The 12982-nt window shown below is 40.4% G+C and overlaps 1 protein-coding gene across 3 annotated transcripts in view; it reads left to right on the top strand.

Moving 5' to 3' along the window:
• Window positions 1–12982, top strand: part of PRKG2 (protein kinase cGMP-dependent 2) — a 120147-nt gene that overhangs the window by 11682 nt on the left and 95483 nt on the right. The window lies entirely within an intron of this gene.

Consider the following 12982-nt stretch of genomic DNA (forward strand, 5'->3'; position numbering starts at 1 on the left):
CGGTGGACGAGAGTGTATGAACCTTTTCAGATTTTGGATAGAGGGGCTGAGGAAGTGGTTTGTTTTGCAACAGAGTCTCCCTTGAATCAGGACTTCTCTTGAAAGCAGAACTTGTGCTATACCTGGACTTTGATTCGTGATTTGTATAACCGTGGAGCTGAGCTTACAAAAGTCACTTCCCTGATCTTGAAAACCCTAAGGGAGTGAAAAGGTAGTTTTAGGAAGTCTACCCTTCTCTCTTCCTATAGAAGTGGACTTAACGGTGTACACAGATCACACATTGTTAAGAATATGTATAGCAAAAGTCACTTCTTAGCACTTTAGTCTGTAAGCGTCATGAAAAACGGATAAGCTGGTACCTCTAAGGGGGATGAATTCATTCATTCATCCCACAGTTTCACTTGAGCACTGCCCTCTGCCAGCCTCTGTGTTAGATGCTAAGTATATATTAGTGAATAAATAGACACAGAGCCTCTCTCATGCGGGGATGGTATACATAGAAACAAGTAAACACTGTGTAATTGTTAATTAAGACAAATTATATGATGAAACAGACAGCATAGTGGGTAGTATCTGGGGTTGGGGGCGAGAAGGGTAAGGAGGCAACAGAATTAGGATTGTCACAGAGGCCTGGCAGAGGAGGTGACCTTGAACTGAGACCCAAAGGAGAAAAAGGAACATAGACCAGGTGGAGCATTTCAGGCATGGGCAACAAGCTAGAAGCTAGAAGTAATTTTAAAATTAAGGATCTTTAAAAGAAATGTAATTATTTACCACAGTCTTCTCGTGTGTGCATGTGTGCATGTGTGTGTGTGTGTGTGTGTATCTTTTTCTGGCTAAAGATTGAATTTCCTAACCAGGAGAGATTGACTAGAAACATCATGAATTAGGGTCTCCTTTCTGCACTGTTTTTAAGTGAGTAAAATTTCTTAGTTGATATTAGATATTTTGCCTTGATTGTCTTGTCTGAGCCTGGATCCCTCTTTCAAAATGCAAGATTTGTGAAATGAAAACAACTTTTAATTTATTCACATGTAAGTAATATAAATCAAGATAAAACATCTGACTTACACAAATAAGTGATTAATTTTGACAACAGGATTATAAAGGAAGGTTTAATTCATTAGTTTGTTGACAGTGCTTGGGACATAGTGAATGATCGATAAATATTTGTTAAGGAAACAAGTCATGCTGGAGTATTAATCATAATATTGTGTGGCTGAAAGAATCTGTTTAATATTGGAGTTTAGAAGAGTTTTTTTTAAGCCAAGAGTTTATTTATTAGTTGGTTTAGAAAAGTCTTATCTATTCCCATTGCAAACATAATAATTATTTTTAATGATATGAATTCAGAAATTATAAATGCTGCTTACAAACGTATACTTGTTTTTCAATTGAACATCATAGTATTCTCTTTTGATGTATAAGGTATATATGTACATAATAATTATCATATATTATGCATCATATAGGGGCTTCCCATGTGGCTTTGTGGTAAAGAATCTGCCTGCCAATGCAGGAGACACAAGAGACTTGGGTTCAATCCCTGGGCCGGGAAGATCCCCTGGAGGGGGAAATGGAAACCCACTCCAGTATTCTTGCCTCAGAAATCCCATGTACAGAGGAGCCTGGTGGGCTTCAGTCCATGGGGTTGCTAAGAGTCCAACATGACTTAGGCTGAGCATGCACACATACATTATATTACTGTATAGTGTTTGTTGTTGTTGAATCACTAAGTTGTGTCCAACTCTTTGTGACCCCATGGACTGCAGCACAATGGGCTTCCTGTCCTTCACTGTCTCCTAGAGTTGGCTTAAACTCATGCTCATTGAGTCAGTGATGCTTTCCAACCATCTGCATCCTCTGTTGTCCACTTCTCCTCCTGCCCTCAGTCTTTCCCAGCATTGAGGTCTTTTCTAATGAATCGGCTCTTTGCATCAGGTGGATAAAGTATTGGGGCTTCAGCATCAGCAGCCGTCCTTCTAATGAATATTCAGAGTTGATTTCCTTTAGGATTGATTGGTTTGATCTCCTTGCTGTCCAGGAGACTGCCAAGAGTCTTCTCCAGCACCGCAGTTTGAAAGCATCAGTTCTTCAGCACTCAACCTTTAGGGTCCAACTCTCACATCTGCACCTGACTACTGGAAAAACCATAGCTTTGACTATATGAACCTTTGTCGGCAAAGTGAAGTCTCTGCTTTTTAATATTCTGTCTAGGTTTGTCATAGCTTTCCTTTTAAGGAGCAAGCATCTTTTAATTTCATGGCTGCAGACATAATCTGCAGTGATTTTGGAGCCTAAAAATATAAAATCTGTCCCTGCTTCCACATTTCCCCTTCTATTTGCCATGAAGTGATGGGACTGGATGCCATGTTCTTAGTTTTTTGAATGTTGAATTTTAAGCTAGCTTTTCACTCTCCTCTTTCAAGAGTCTCTTTAGTTCCTTCTTGCTTTCTGTCATTAGGGTGGTATCATCTGCTTATCTGAGGTTGTTGATATTTCTCCCAGCAAACTTTACTGTATATACAAGCCCGTTGTTATCTGGAAGAATTTCTGTCTGTAATTAATATATTGTGCTTATGTATAGTATACATAATTTTTGGAGGTAATAATTTTTGTTGGTAAATGGTATATTGTGCTTATGTAAGGTATACATTATACATGTATATATACATGTATGTGTACCTTACATAAGCACAATATATCATGCATGTATACTATACATAAGCACAATATATTATTTACCAACAAAAATTCTTTCAGATAGCAATGTGCTTGTATATCTAGAAGTGTGAGAGAATGTAATAGCAATTCAACTTCTTTGACCATCTTCCTACATATCCCACTAGATTTCATCTCATGAACGAAGATTATTTTCAATTACTTTGTTCCAAAGATTTACGTTCATTTGAGTCATACTTCTGGTGTTAGGTAACAAAACCATTCAAGATAAATGCATTCCTCTTTATTTTTATAAGCTCTATTATAACAAGATAAAGGAAATCAGCAGCTAAGCACAGTTCATTGTTGGGCCAAACCACCTCTGTAGTGAGTGGGACACAGAAGAGGAAAGACCTTTTAGCCCTTGAGTAAGGATGAGCAATGATTCCCCTCAAACATCTTAAAGGCAAGCCCAGTGAATACAAGCTTGCACTGGGGACACGATGAAGAAACAGGATAATTGATTCTGTAATGATTAAGTCCTAAAGAGACCACATTAAATCCTCTATGTCTTCATAATCCCTTTATGCTTTCATAGAGCCTTTTGGTTCTAAATTGAAACATTAATTAGAATATGGGAGCTACTCTTTTTCATTGACTGATTTTTATTTCCCCTTGCAGACATTTATGCCTCAATTTTCCCTTCCAAAGAGCCTTTCCCCTTAAGTCTGGAATAATGGTCTAAACACAGATAGCTAACATCACCAATTCAGAGATTTAAAGTGTTCCAGTTTTTGGAAGGTTCTCAGTATGACAATTCACTTTCCATTTTCCAGTAGTTCCAGCTTGAGAGAAAGGCTTTTAGTAAAGTTTGAATATTTTAATTCATAAATTTTGTAAGAAATAACTTTCTAAAAGTTAGAAAAGATGGGATTGCCATTCACTGATACAATGATTATGGACAGTATCCATTGGTTTGGCTACTTTTCCAAGCAATTCCTATTAGACATTAGAGAGTTTTCAGATATCAGTCAAAATAGTGCCTTCATTTATTGGGTTGGCCAAAAAGTTCACTTGAGTTTTTCTGTAAGACAATTCAGAAAAACCCAAACTAACTTTTGGCCAACCTGGTATTTTTAGGTTCTCATGATTTATTTGTTGAACTTTATAAAGTTTTCTGGCTGAGTTCATGACTAAACTTGTCTTTGCTACTATGTGCCAACTACATTTTGGATCAGGCCCCCCTCTACACCCTCAATCTGAAAGCCATTGGGTGTCTAATTTGTCTTTTTGTCAAAAAGGCAGTCTCTGATGAGTACTTAACAGTGAGCAAGAAAGTGAGGGGAGACACTGAGCCCTCCTGCAGTCAACAGCATGAGGGAGATAGGAAGTACTGAGAGAAACTGGAAACATCCGAGGGAAATGACACATGTGGAACCTGAAGGTTCAGATTCAGGAATTCATGAGAGGCTCTCAAACCCATGTCACCACAGTCTGTGAGTTTGCTGAGGCCCCTGGGCTCAAATGTACTATAAATGGCAGGTGAACCTAAGCAATTGCCAGGCAGCCCACTCATGTCATCTCTGTACTTGTAGGGTCTGAAGGGGTAGCTTAAATGGTATAGCTACACCTCCCTGCTTTATTTGGAGGAACTTGTATGCTCTAGTGGTATTGGAAAACTCCTGGAATTTGTCTCTTGCAAAATTCAAAGGGCCACTTTTTAAGATCAGGTTCTAGAATAACCCAGTGCTGTCCCAGAGAATTTTCTGCAATGATGGAAATGTCCTATAGCCTGTGTTGCCCGATACAATAGCCAGTAGCATGAATGTGGCTGTTGAGCCCTAGACATGTGGCCAGTGCCCTGAGGAATTGAATTTTTAGTTTCAACTTATTTTAAAATTAGATAGCCACATGGGTCTAATGACCACTGTATTGGATACTGCAGTTCTGGATGATGTAGTTTCGACTGTAACCGCTATCTAGAACTTTATAGACAAGATAAGACCTGCGTTCAGTATCAGGACAGAGTCATAGAAAATGAGAATGAGCTGGTCGAATTGGGGTGGACACCATGTCGTCTTCAACTGCATGAACCTGCAATCAATCATAGTCTTTCATAGGGATGTGGCTGTGTGCCCACTGACCATTTGAGATCGTCAGAAGCATACAGCCATGTGCGCACATAGCCCATTTTATAGGCTATCAGCCTTACTGAACTATCATAAATCATGATGAGTCAGAGCATTACAGTATATCAAATACTCTGATCTCTGATTTAAATTTATTATGATAACTAAAGAAGGTTTAGAGCTGGAAGAACCTTAGAGGTTGTTTCACGCTTCTCCTCTACTGGAGAAGTGAGGAAACAGGTGCAGGGGAGTTGCAGAATAGGCCATGGTAAGTGGCAGAGCTGAGATTAGAACCCAAGATTCTTGACTTTGAAATCAGTTCTTTCTCTCCAAAAGCCTGGTGTTACTTTTTTGGATTTGCCTCTTGCTGGATGTCAAGCTCAAAGACACTACCAAGCCAAAGAGTGGGAGAAGAAAGGATTTATTACTTGCAGCAGTAAAGAGACCACCAGGGATATTTCTCAAAGCAGTAGGTCCCTAACAGCAAAACTGCGCAAGTTTTAACCTAAGGGTGCATGCGTATTTATGAACAGACTTGAGCAGTGTGTGCCTATTCATGGAGGGCCTGGAGCAGAGGCACATTTGGCATAGAGTTGGAGCAAAGACTGAGAGAGTCCTGGCCTCGCTGATTAAAATCAACAAAGGTCAGCAAAGGTCAACATCATCATTCCTTAGGTTCCAGTTAGTCTGGTGGTTGAGACTCAAGGGAGTTTTGGATCCTGCAAAATAGTGCAAGAATGTGTTTCAGTCTGATCTTTTAGAAATAGAACCTGGGAATCTTTACAACTGATTTATTGTCTCCAGTATGGTTAAGTTATATTCTGGCCTGATGGAGAGCAAGGATTGGGACCAGGCTTAGGTCTCAAAATGGTTTAAGGCTTAAAAATGGCTTCTCTTATGTCAACAAAGTGATAGCTGGTTCTCTTCTCCTGGGGGTCCCCAACCCTATGTGCTTACACAAGTGTTCTTAAAGCAACCCACAGTCAGGTTAGTTTGGGCACCAGTCTGCTCTATTTGACACACCCTATTCACTGGTAGGAAGAACAGTGGTGCTTCCTGGCTTCTTCCAAGCAGAGTTGAGCAGAGCTTATCCGTTTCATTAATATTCACCAGGTGCTGCAGCCTCAGAGCTCAGGCCTGTGTGAAAAGGACGCAGAGAATGGTTTTGATCTGGTGATACAGGCTGTGATATATCTGGAGAGGCATGAATGGGTTCCAAAATGAGCACAGTGCTTCTCAAGGCTGAGAACTGAATATCACGGGCAAAGGTGGGCAAGAAAGAGCTCAGATCGCATTTCTGTCCGTGTTTGACCTGCCTCGAACACCAAGACAACCGTGTCTCCAGAGGTCAGACCTTTTACAGAAATTAAATTTTCTGTCTATGTAGACGTGGTTTAGCAAACTTCAGCACTGGCAGAACAAAATTACAAGCTCATGCAGAACGTCTGGTGGAACACAGGCAGATTAATCAGAGACATCTGGCAAGTTGCTGGTATGCCTGCCTTTCACTAAGAACGCTTAAACTATCATTTGAAACTATTGTTCTTCTTTGAAAAGGAAAGATAAAACAGACTTGTGTTTGACTTCAGATGTTGACTCTAGTGTTCGGAAGGACAATTAGTCTCATTTGTCACTCCCACCCCAGGAGCAGAATAGGTAAAAGTGGAACATGCGCGTGAGTCACCCTTTTAAACAAGATATGGAAAAACAGCAAGGAAGAGTATCTTTGTTTTCATTTGTTCTTCATTTCTAAAGCAGTGCTGAACATTTCAATCCACCTTATAAAAATGCAGCTCTTCTACTGAGCAAAAGTATTTCCATGGAATGATCATGATTACAGTAATAACAACATTTATACATCACTAATTATATGCCAGACACCACTCTGAGTGCTTCACAACATGGAATTATTTAATCCTCAAAGTAAAAATATGAGATGTGTATTATTATTGTCACAATCATAGTAGATATGATTATTATATACCATTTTATATATGAGGAAACTGAGGCATACAAAATTAAATAATTGCCTGAGGTTACACAGCTTTTACTATTGGAAGTAGGATTCAAAACCAAGAAATGAGCTATCTATTCGGGAGACTTCCTTGGTGATCTAGTGGCTAAGACTCTGTGCTCCCAAAGCAGGGGGCCCAGGTTTGATCCCTGGACAGGGAACTAGATCCCATATGCTGCAGCTAAGACCCAATGCAGCCAAATAAATAAATACTTAAAAAAAAGTCTGTTCAGAGCAAAGACTGACTGTGTAGCACAGAACTATATTCAATATCTTATAATAACCTCAACTGGAAAATAATCTGAAAAAGAACATTTTCTATACATATTTATAGAATGTAGAGTTCCAAAGAATAGCAAGGAGAGATAAGAAAGCCTTCCTCAGCGATCAATGCAAAGAAATAGAGGAAAACAACAGAATGGGAAAACTAGATCTCTTCAAGAAAATTAGAGATACCAGGGGAATATTTCATGCAAAGATGGATTCGATAAAGGACAGAAATGGTATGGACCTAACAGAAGCAGAAGATATTAAGAAGAGGTGGCAAGAATACACAGAACTGTACAAAAAAGATCTTCATGACCCAGATAATCATGATGGTGTGATCACTCACCTAGAGCCAGACATCCTGGAATGTGAAGTCAAGTGGGCCTTAGAAAGCATCACTACGAACAAAGCTAGTGGAGGTGATGGAATTCCAGTTGAGCTATTTCAAATCCTGAAAGATGATGCTGTGAATATGCTGCACTCAATATGTCAGCAACTTTGGAAAACTCAGCAGTGACCACAGGACTGGAAAAGGTTAGTTTTCATCCCAATCCCAAAGAAAGGCAATGCCGAAGAATGCTCAGACTACCACACAATTGCACTCATCTCACATGCTAGTAAAGTAATGCTTAAAATTCTCTAAGCCAGGCTTCAGCAATATGTGAACCATGAACTTCCAGATGTTCAAGCTGGTTTTAGAAAAGGGAGAGGAACCAGAGGTCCAATTGCCAACATCTGCTGGATCATCGAAAAAGCAAGAGAGTTCCAGAAAAACATCTATTTCTGTTTTATTGACTATGCCAAAGCCTTTGACTGTGTGGATCACAATAAACTATGGACAATTCTTCAAGAGATGGGCCTACCAGACCACCTGACCTGCCTCTTGAGAAACCTGTATGCAAGTCAGGAAGCAACAGTTAGAACTGGACATGGAACAACAGCCTGGTTCCAAATAAGAAAAGGAGTATGTCAAGGTTGTATATTATCACCCTGCTTATTTAACTTAAATGCAGAGTACATCATGAGAAATGCTGGGCTGGAAGAAGCACAAGCTGGAATCAAGATTGCTGGGAGAAATATCAATAACCTCAGATATGCAGATGACACCACCCTTATGGCAGAGAGTGAAGAGGAACTAAAAAGCCTCTTGATGAAATTGAAAGAGGAGAGTGAAAAAGTTGGCTTAAAGCTCAACATTCAGAAAACTAAGATCATGGCATCCGGTCCCATCACTTCATGGGAAATAGATGGGGAAACAGTGGAAACAGTGTAGCCTACCAGGATCCTCCGTCCATGGGATTCTCCAGGCAAGAATACTGGAGTGGGTTGCCATTTCCTTCTCCAGTTGATCTTCCTGACCCTCAGATCGAACCGGGGTCTCCCTCATTCCAGGCAGACGCTTTACCCTCTGAGCCACCAAATAGATACATTTCTAAGTTTTTTTTTTTTTGGTATGGTTGCAAACAGCTCCCTGCTATTGTTATTTCTTCCTGAAAACTGTGCTTTGAGAAAGTGATGCCCTGTTATCAGTTTTCAGTGGAGGAAATTTTTACTGAGTGTGGAAGGGAAAGAAACCTTTTTTTCCTTCCAGGAGGTAGTGAGTTGGATGTTGCTGTTTTGAGAGGGTCTTTATTTACATTTTACATAGATAGATTATTGAGAATTTTTTTAAGAGTGTATGTACAGACTCCTAATTATCAGTTGGACAGTTAACAACATTCTTGCATATGCTTGTGACTATTGTCTTAACCTGTGTCTTCAGCAAGCAAAAGCTCTCAGTAAATACGAGGGAAGGTAAAAGAGAAAGCTCCAGTTGTGAGGTGATATGATGGCCTTGAAACTGTGGGTGAAGGGATCTGGATTTTGTGTCTGCTAAGAGTTTTCAGAATGCTTGAAATCAGAAGGTTATGTTTAATAGCAATAATGTGCATTTAGACATCCAGGTCAGAGCTGGCTACTCAGGAATGGGGTGAGAAGACCAAGTGTTTGGCTAACTGCTAGAGGTCTGTAGTTTCCTGTTCATTATCTCATGGAGACTGGAGACTCACCTGATGAGGTAGGTGTTAACTTTAACCTTGGACCAAACAGAGGCACTCAGCGGCTTGCTCAAGGTCATCTGCTGAACCAAGTTGCCAATGTGAGTCTGCCTGGTGGAGAAAGTTGTGTTTTCTACCACTGCGTGCAGCCTTCAGAGTGAATGGTTCTCCTTGGGGGTGGGCAGTGGTGGGGGAGGGGATGGGGAGTGCTGTTCAACCTCAGCACCCAGCCCCGGTCACTTCCCACCCTGCCTTTTCTTCCTTCTCTCTAGAAGCCAAAGGGCCTGGGCTCTTCTCCCCCTGTACCCCACTGAGTTGTCTGTCACCCTCTCAAATTACCTTCAGCTTGGTTTATGGTCACTTTATCCTCATATCTCCCAGTCTATCAGTCGCTAGATGTTAGGGAAAATGTTTAATTAAGCCTCAGGAAACATTCAGGACTCGAGGACTAATCATTGTGAGGAATCAAAAGTCTAAGCGCTTTTTGTAAGTATCGAGCTAACTCGGAGCCCCCTTGCCCTCGCCTGGCGTTTGACATTCCTGAGTTATAGCACGTTCTATGATATTTTTATATTATGCAAAACCCACAGCCGTTTTTGACCCAATATCCTTGGCTGGATAATTCCCTTTATGTCTTCAGATGAACACATTCAGTTCAACAGATGTTTACTGGGTATTGAATTCTTTAATTTTGTTCTTTTCTTTCTTTAGTTCTTTTTGTCTTCTCTCCCTCATTTCTTTCACTTAGATGTTTATTTTGTTTGCTCCTAATTTTCTTCCACTATCATGATTAGACTAGTATCAGTGGCCATAAGTACCAATTTCTAGTACCTAATATAGTCCAGGCAGGCCTGTTGGGTGAGTGTTATAGTATGAGGCTTACCAAGCATAAGTTAACTAGCCCATGTTGGTCTTCAGTAGTTCCTGAAGCTGGGTAACCCTCACCTAGGTGCCAAGACTGTTGCCACTTAATCAGAACAACTCTGAAACCTGCACTCATGATATTTTGCCTGCTCTCTTTTTAACTTACAGGATATTTATAGCAGTTTGTGGATCTGCTTGCCTCTAAATAAGTTACTTCAGGTGAATATAGCAGGGCTGGCTTTGTTGTTGTTGTTGTTTTCATTTTTCTTGGTGTATAGTTGATTTAAAATGTGTTCGTTTCTGCTGTGCAGCAAAGTGAATCCATTATACATATATCCACTCTTTTTTAGATTCGTTTCCCATATAAATCATTGAAAAAGTGAAAGTGGTCGTTCCTCAGTCGTGTCTGACTCTGCAACTCCATGGACTGTAATCTGACAGACCCCTCTGTCCATGGAGTTCTCCAGGGAAGAATACTGGAGTGGGTAACCATTTCTTTCTCTAGGGTATCTTCCTGACCCAGGCATCAAACCCATATCTCCTGCATTGCAGACAGAGTCTTTACAGTTTGAGCCATGAGGGAAGGCCATAGTCACTGCAGGGTGTTAAGCAGAGTTCCTGTGTTATATGGCAGGTCCTTATTCGTATCCTTTTATATCTAGTAGTGTGTATATGTCGGTCCCAATCTCCCAATTGCTCTCTCCTTCCCCACCTTTCCCCCTGGTAACCATGTTTGTTTTCTGTATCTGTGACTTGATTTTGGTTTTGTAAGTTCATTTGTATGATTAGATTTCACATGTAAGTGATATAATTTGGTGTTTGTCTTTCTCTGTCTGGCTTAGTATGATCATTTCTAGGTCCATCCATGGTGCTGCAAATGGCATTATTTCATTCTTTTTGATGGCTGAGTAATATTCCATGGTGTATATGTACCACATCTTCTTTATCCATCCCTCTGTTAATGGACATTTGGGTTGCTTCCACGTCCTGGCTATTGTAAATAGATAGGAGGGTTGGCTTTGAGTGCCTGCCCTGGGGGGCTGGACAGAGCCTGCAGCCCTCCTCACTTATGACTTCTAAGTGTCTTCTGAAAGGCGTTACTCTTTCCTGACCCATTTTTTCCTTCACACACATTTCATGCCATTCCAGACACTGCCCATTTCCTTGCTAGAGTGCCAGGAGAGAGTGTGGCAGAAATAGTATGAATGAGAAGACAGTGGCCTTTTCTCCTAGCCTGTCCAATCAGAGGGAGGCATCACCGCTGACTTCTCCCAGTGCAGTCCGTTTCCAGAGCTGCAAAATCTGAGCAGCTTAGCTCCTATTGCTGACTTTTTCTAGCATTTTAAACTGCAGTTGAATTCTCAAGAAGGAGGAAAAAAAAATCTAAAGCCAAGGAAAAGTTTTTAGGCTCTGGAAGTACCTTCTATGTGAAAGATACATTTGTTGTAATTATCTTTTACCTAAACCTCTTTCTTTTTTAAAGTCTTATTTTAAGATGATTTGTCTGCTCCCCTCCATGCCAACTTTCCTTGGAAGCATTGCTGAGTTGTAGATTTTTCAACATAGTCTTGTTTGACAGAGTTTTTTGTTTTTGTTTTTCAAGATCTATGGTCAGGAATGGCTAGGAGATAACTTATATGTAATTCATATTAAAGTGTGAATGATCAGGAACTCCTGAATTCCTTTTAATTTTTGTTTGTCATGACACATTCATTGTAATTAGTAAATTTCAGGCACCAATTTTTATCAAACTCTGAGAAATATGGAGGAAAAGATCAGTAGCTTCTAGTCTCTTCTCTCCAGATAAGGTGAGAAAAAGAGAAGTAAAAAGTGAGCAGGGAAAGATACTACTTGATATTTCTTGGAACTAGAAACTCAGAGTAACTCTGGTGTATTCATTTTCTATTGTTGGATAACAAGTTATCACAGACTTAACAGCTTAAAGCAATGCATATTTGTTATCTTAGCATTTCTGTGGGTCAGGAGTCAAGGCTATGAGGTCATCTGCTCAGAGTTTCACAAGGCTGCAGTCAAGGTGTCCACCAGCTGTGTTCCTTTTTAGAGCTTTCTCTGCAAGGAGGATGTCCTTCTCTAGGCTCCAGTGATTGTTGGCAGAATTCAGTGCCTTGTGGTGGCAGGACTGAGGTGCCCATTTTCTTGCTGGCTGTCAGCCAGGGGCTGCTCTCAACTCCTGGTGTGAGGTCTGCCCACAGTTCCTGGTCACATATGTCCTACATAGGGGCCATCTCCCAACAAGGCCACTAACTACTTCAGGCCACCTGGAGAATCTCTTATCACTGTTGAGTAAAAAGATGAAGTCTCACATAACATACACTGGCCAACCCTACCATCACAGTTGCCATATTCTGTTGGTGAGGAGCAAGTCCCAGATTCCCTCTCCACTCAAGGGGAGTGAATTACATAAGAGCATGACACCAGATGGATAGAGATCATGGGGCCGTCTTAGAGTTCTGCGCACCATACCAGCGCCTTTGCATCTCTGGTGTAAGATTCTCTGGCAAAGAATGTTGGCCATGCTGGATATGTAAAGCCATATATAAAAAGCCCAGAGTCTTGTACATAGCAGCATATTCACATGATCCAAATGCCCATTGATGGATGAATAAATAAACAGAATGAAGTGTATGCATATGATGAGTTATTATTCAGCCTTAAGAGAGAGGGGGGGAAACCCTTCCTTTTCATGCTACAATATTAATGAACCTTGAAGTCAATATACTAAGTGAAATAAGTCAGCTTCAAAATAATAAATATTATTATTCCACTTTATCTTAGGTACCTAGAGAGTCAGATTCCTAGATACATAAAGTAGAATGGGTTTCCAGGGGCTGGGAGGAGTTATTGTTTAAGTTATGGTTTAATGGGTACAGAGTTTTAGTTATGGTTTAATGGGTACAGAGTTTTAGTTATGGTTTAATGGGTACAGAGTTTTAGTTATGGTTTAATGGGTACAGAGTTTTAGTTTGGGAAGATGAGAAGAGTCCTAGAGA

This window comes from Dama dama, chromosome 6 (assembly GCF_033118175.1).
Source record: "Dama dama isolate Ldn47 chromosome 6, ASM3311817v1, whole genome shotgun sequence".
In the NCBI taxonomy this organism is placed as follows: domain Eukaryota; kingdom Metazoa; phylum Chordata; class Mammalia; order Artiodactyla; family Cervidae; genus Dama; species Dama dama.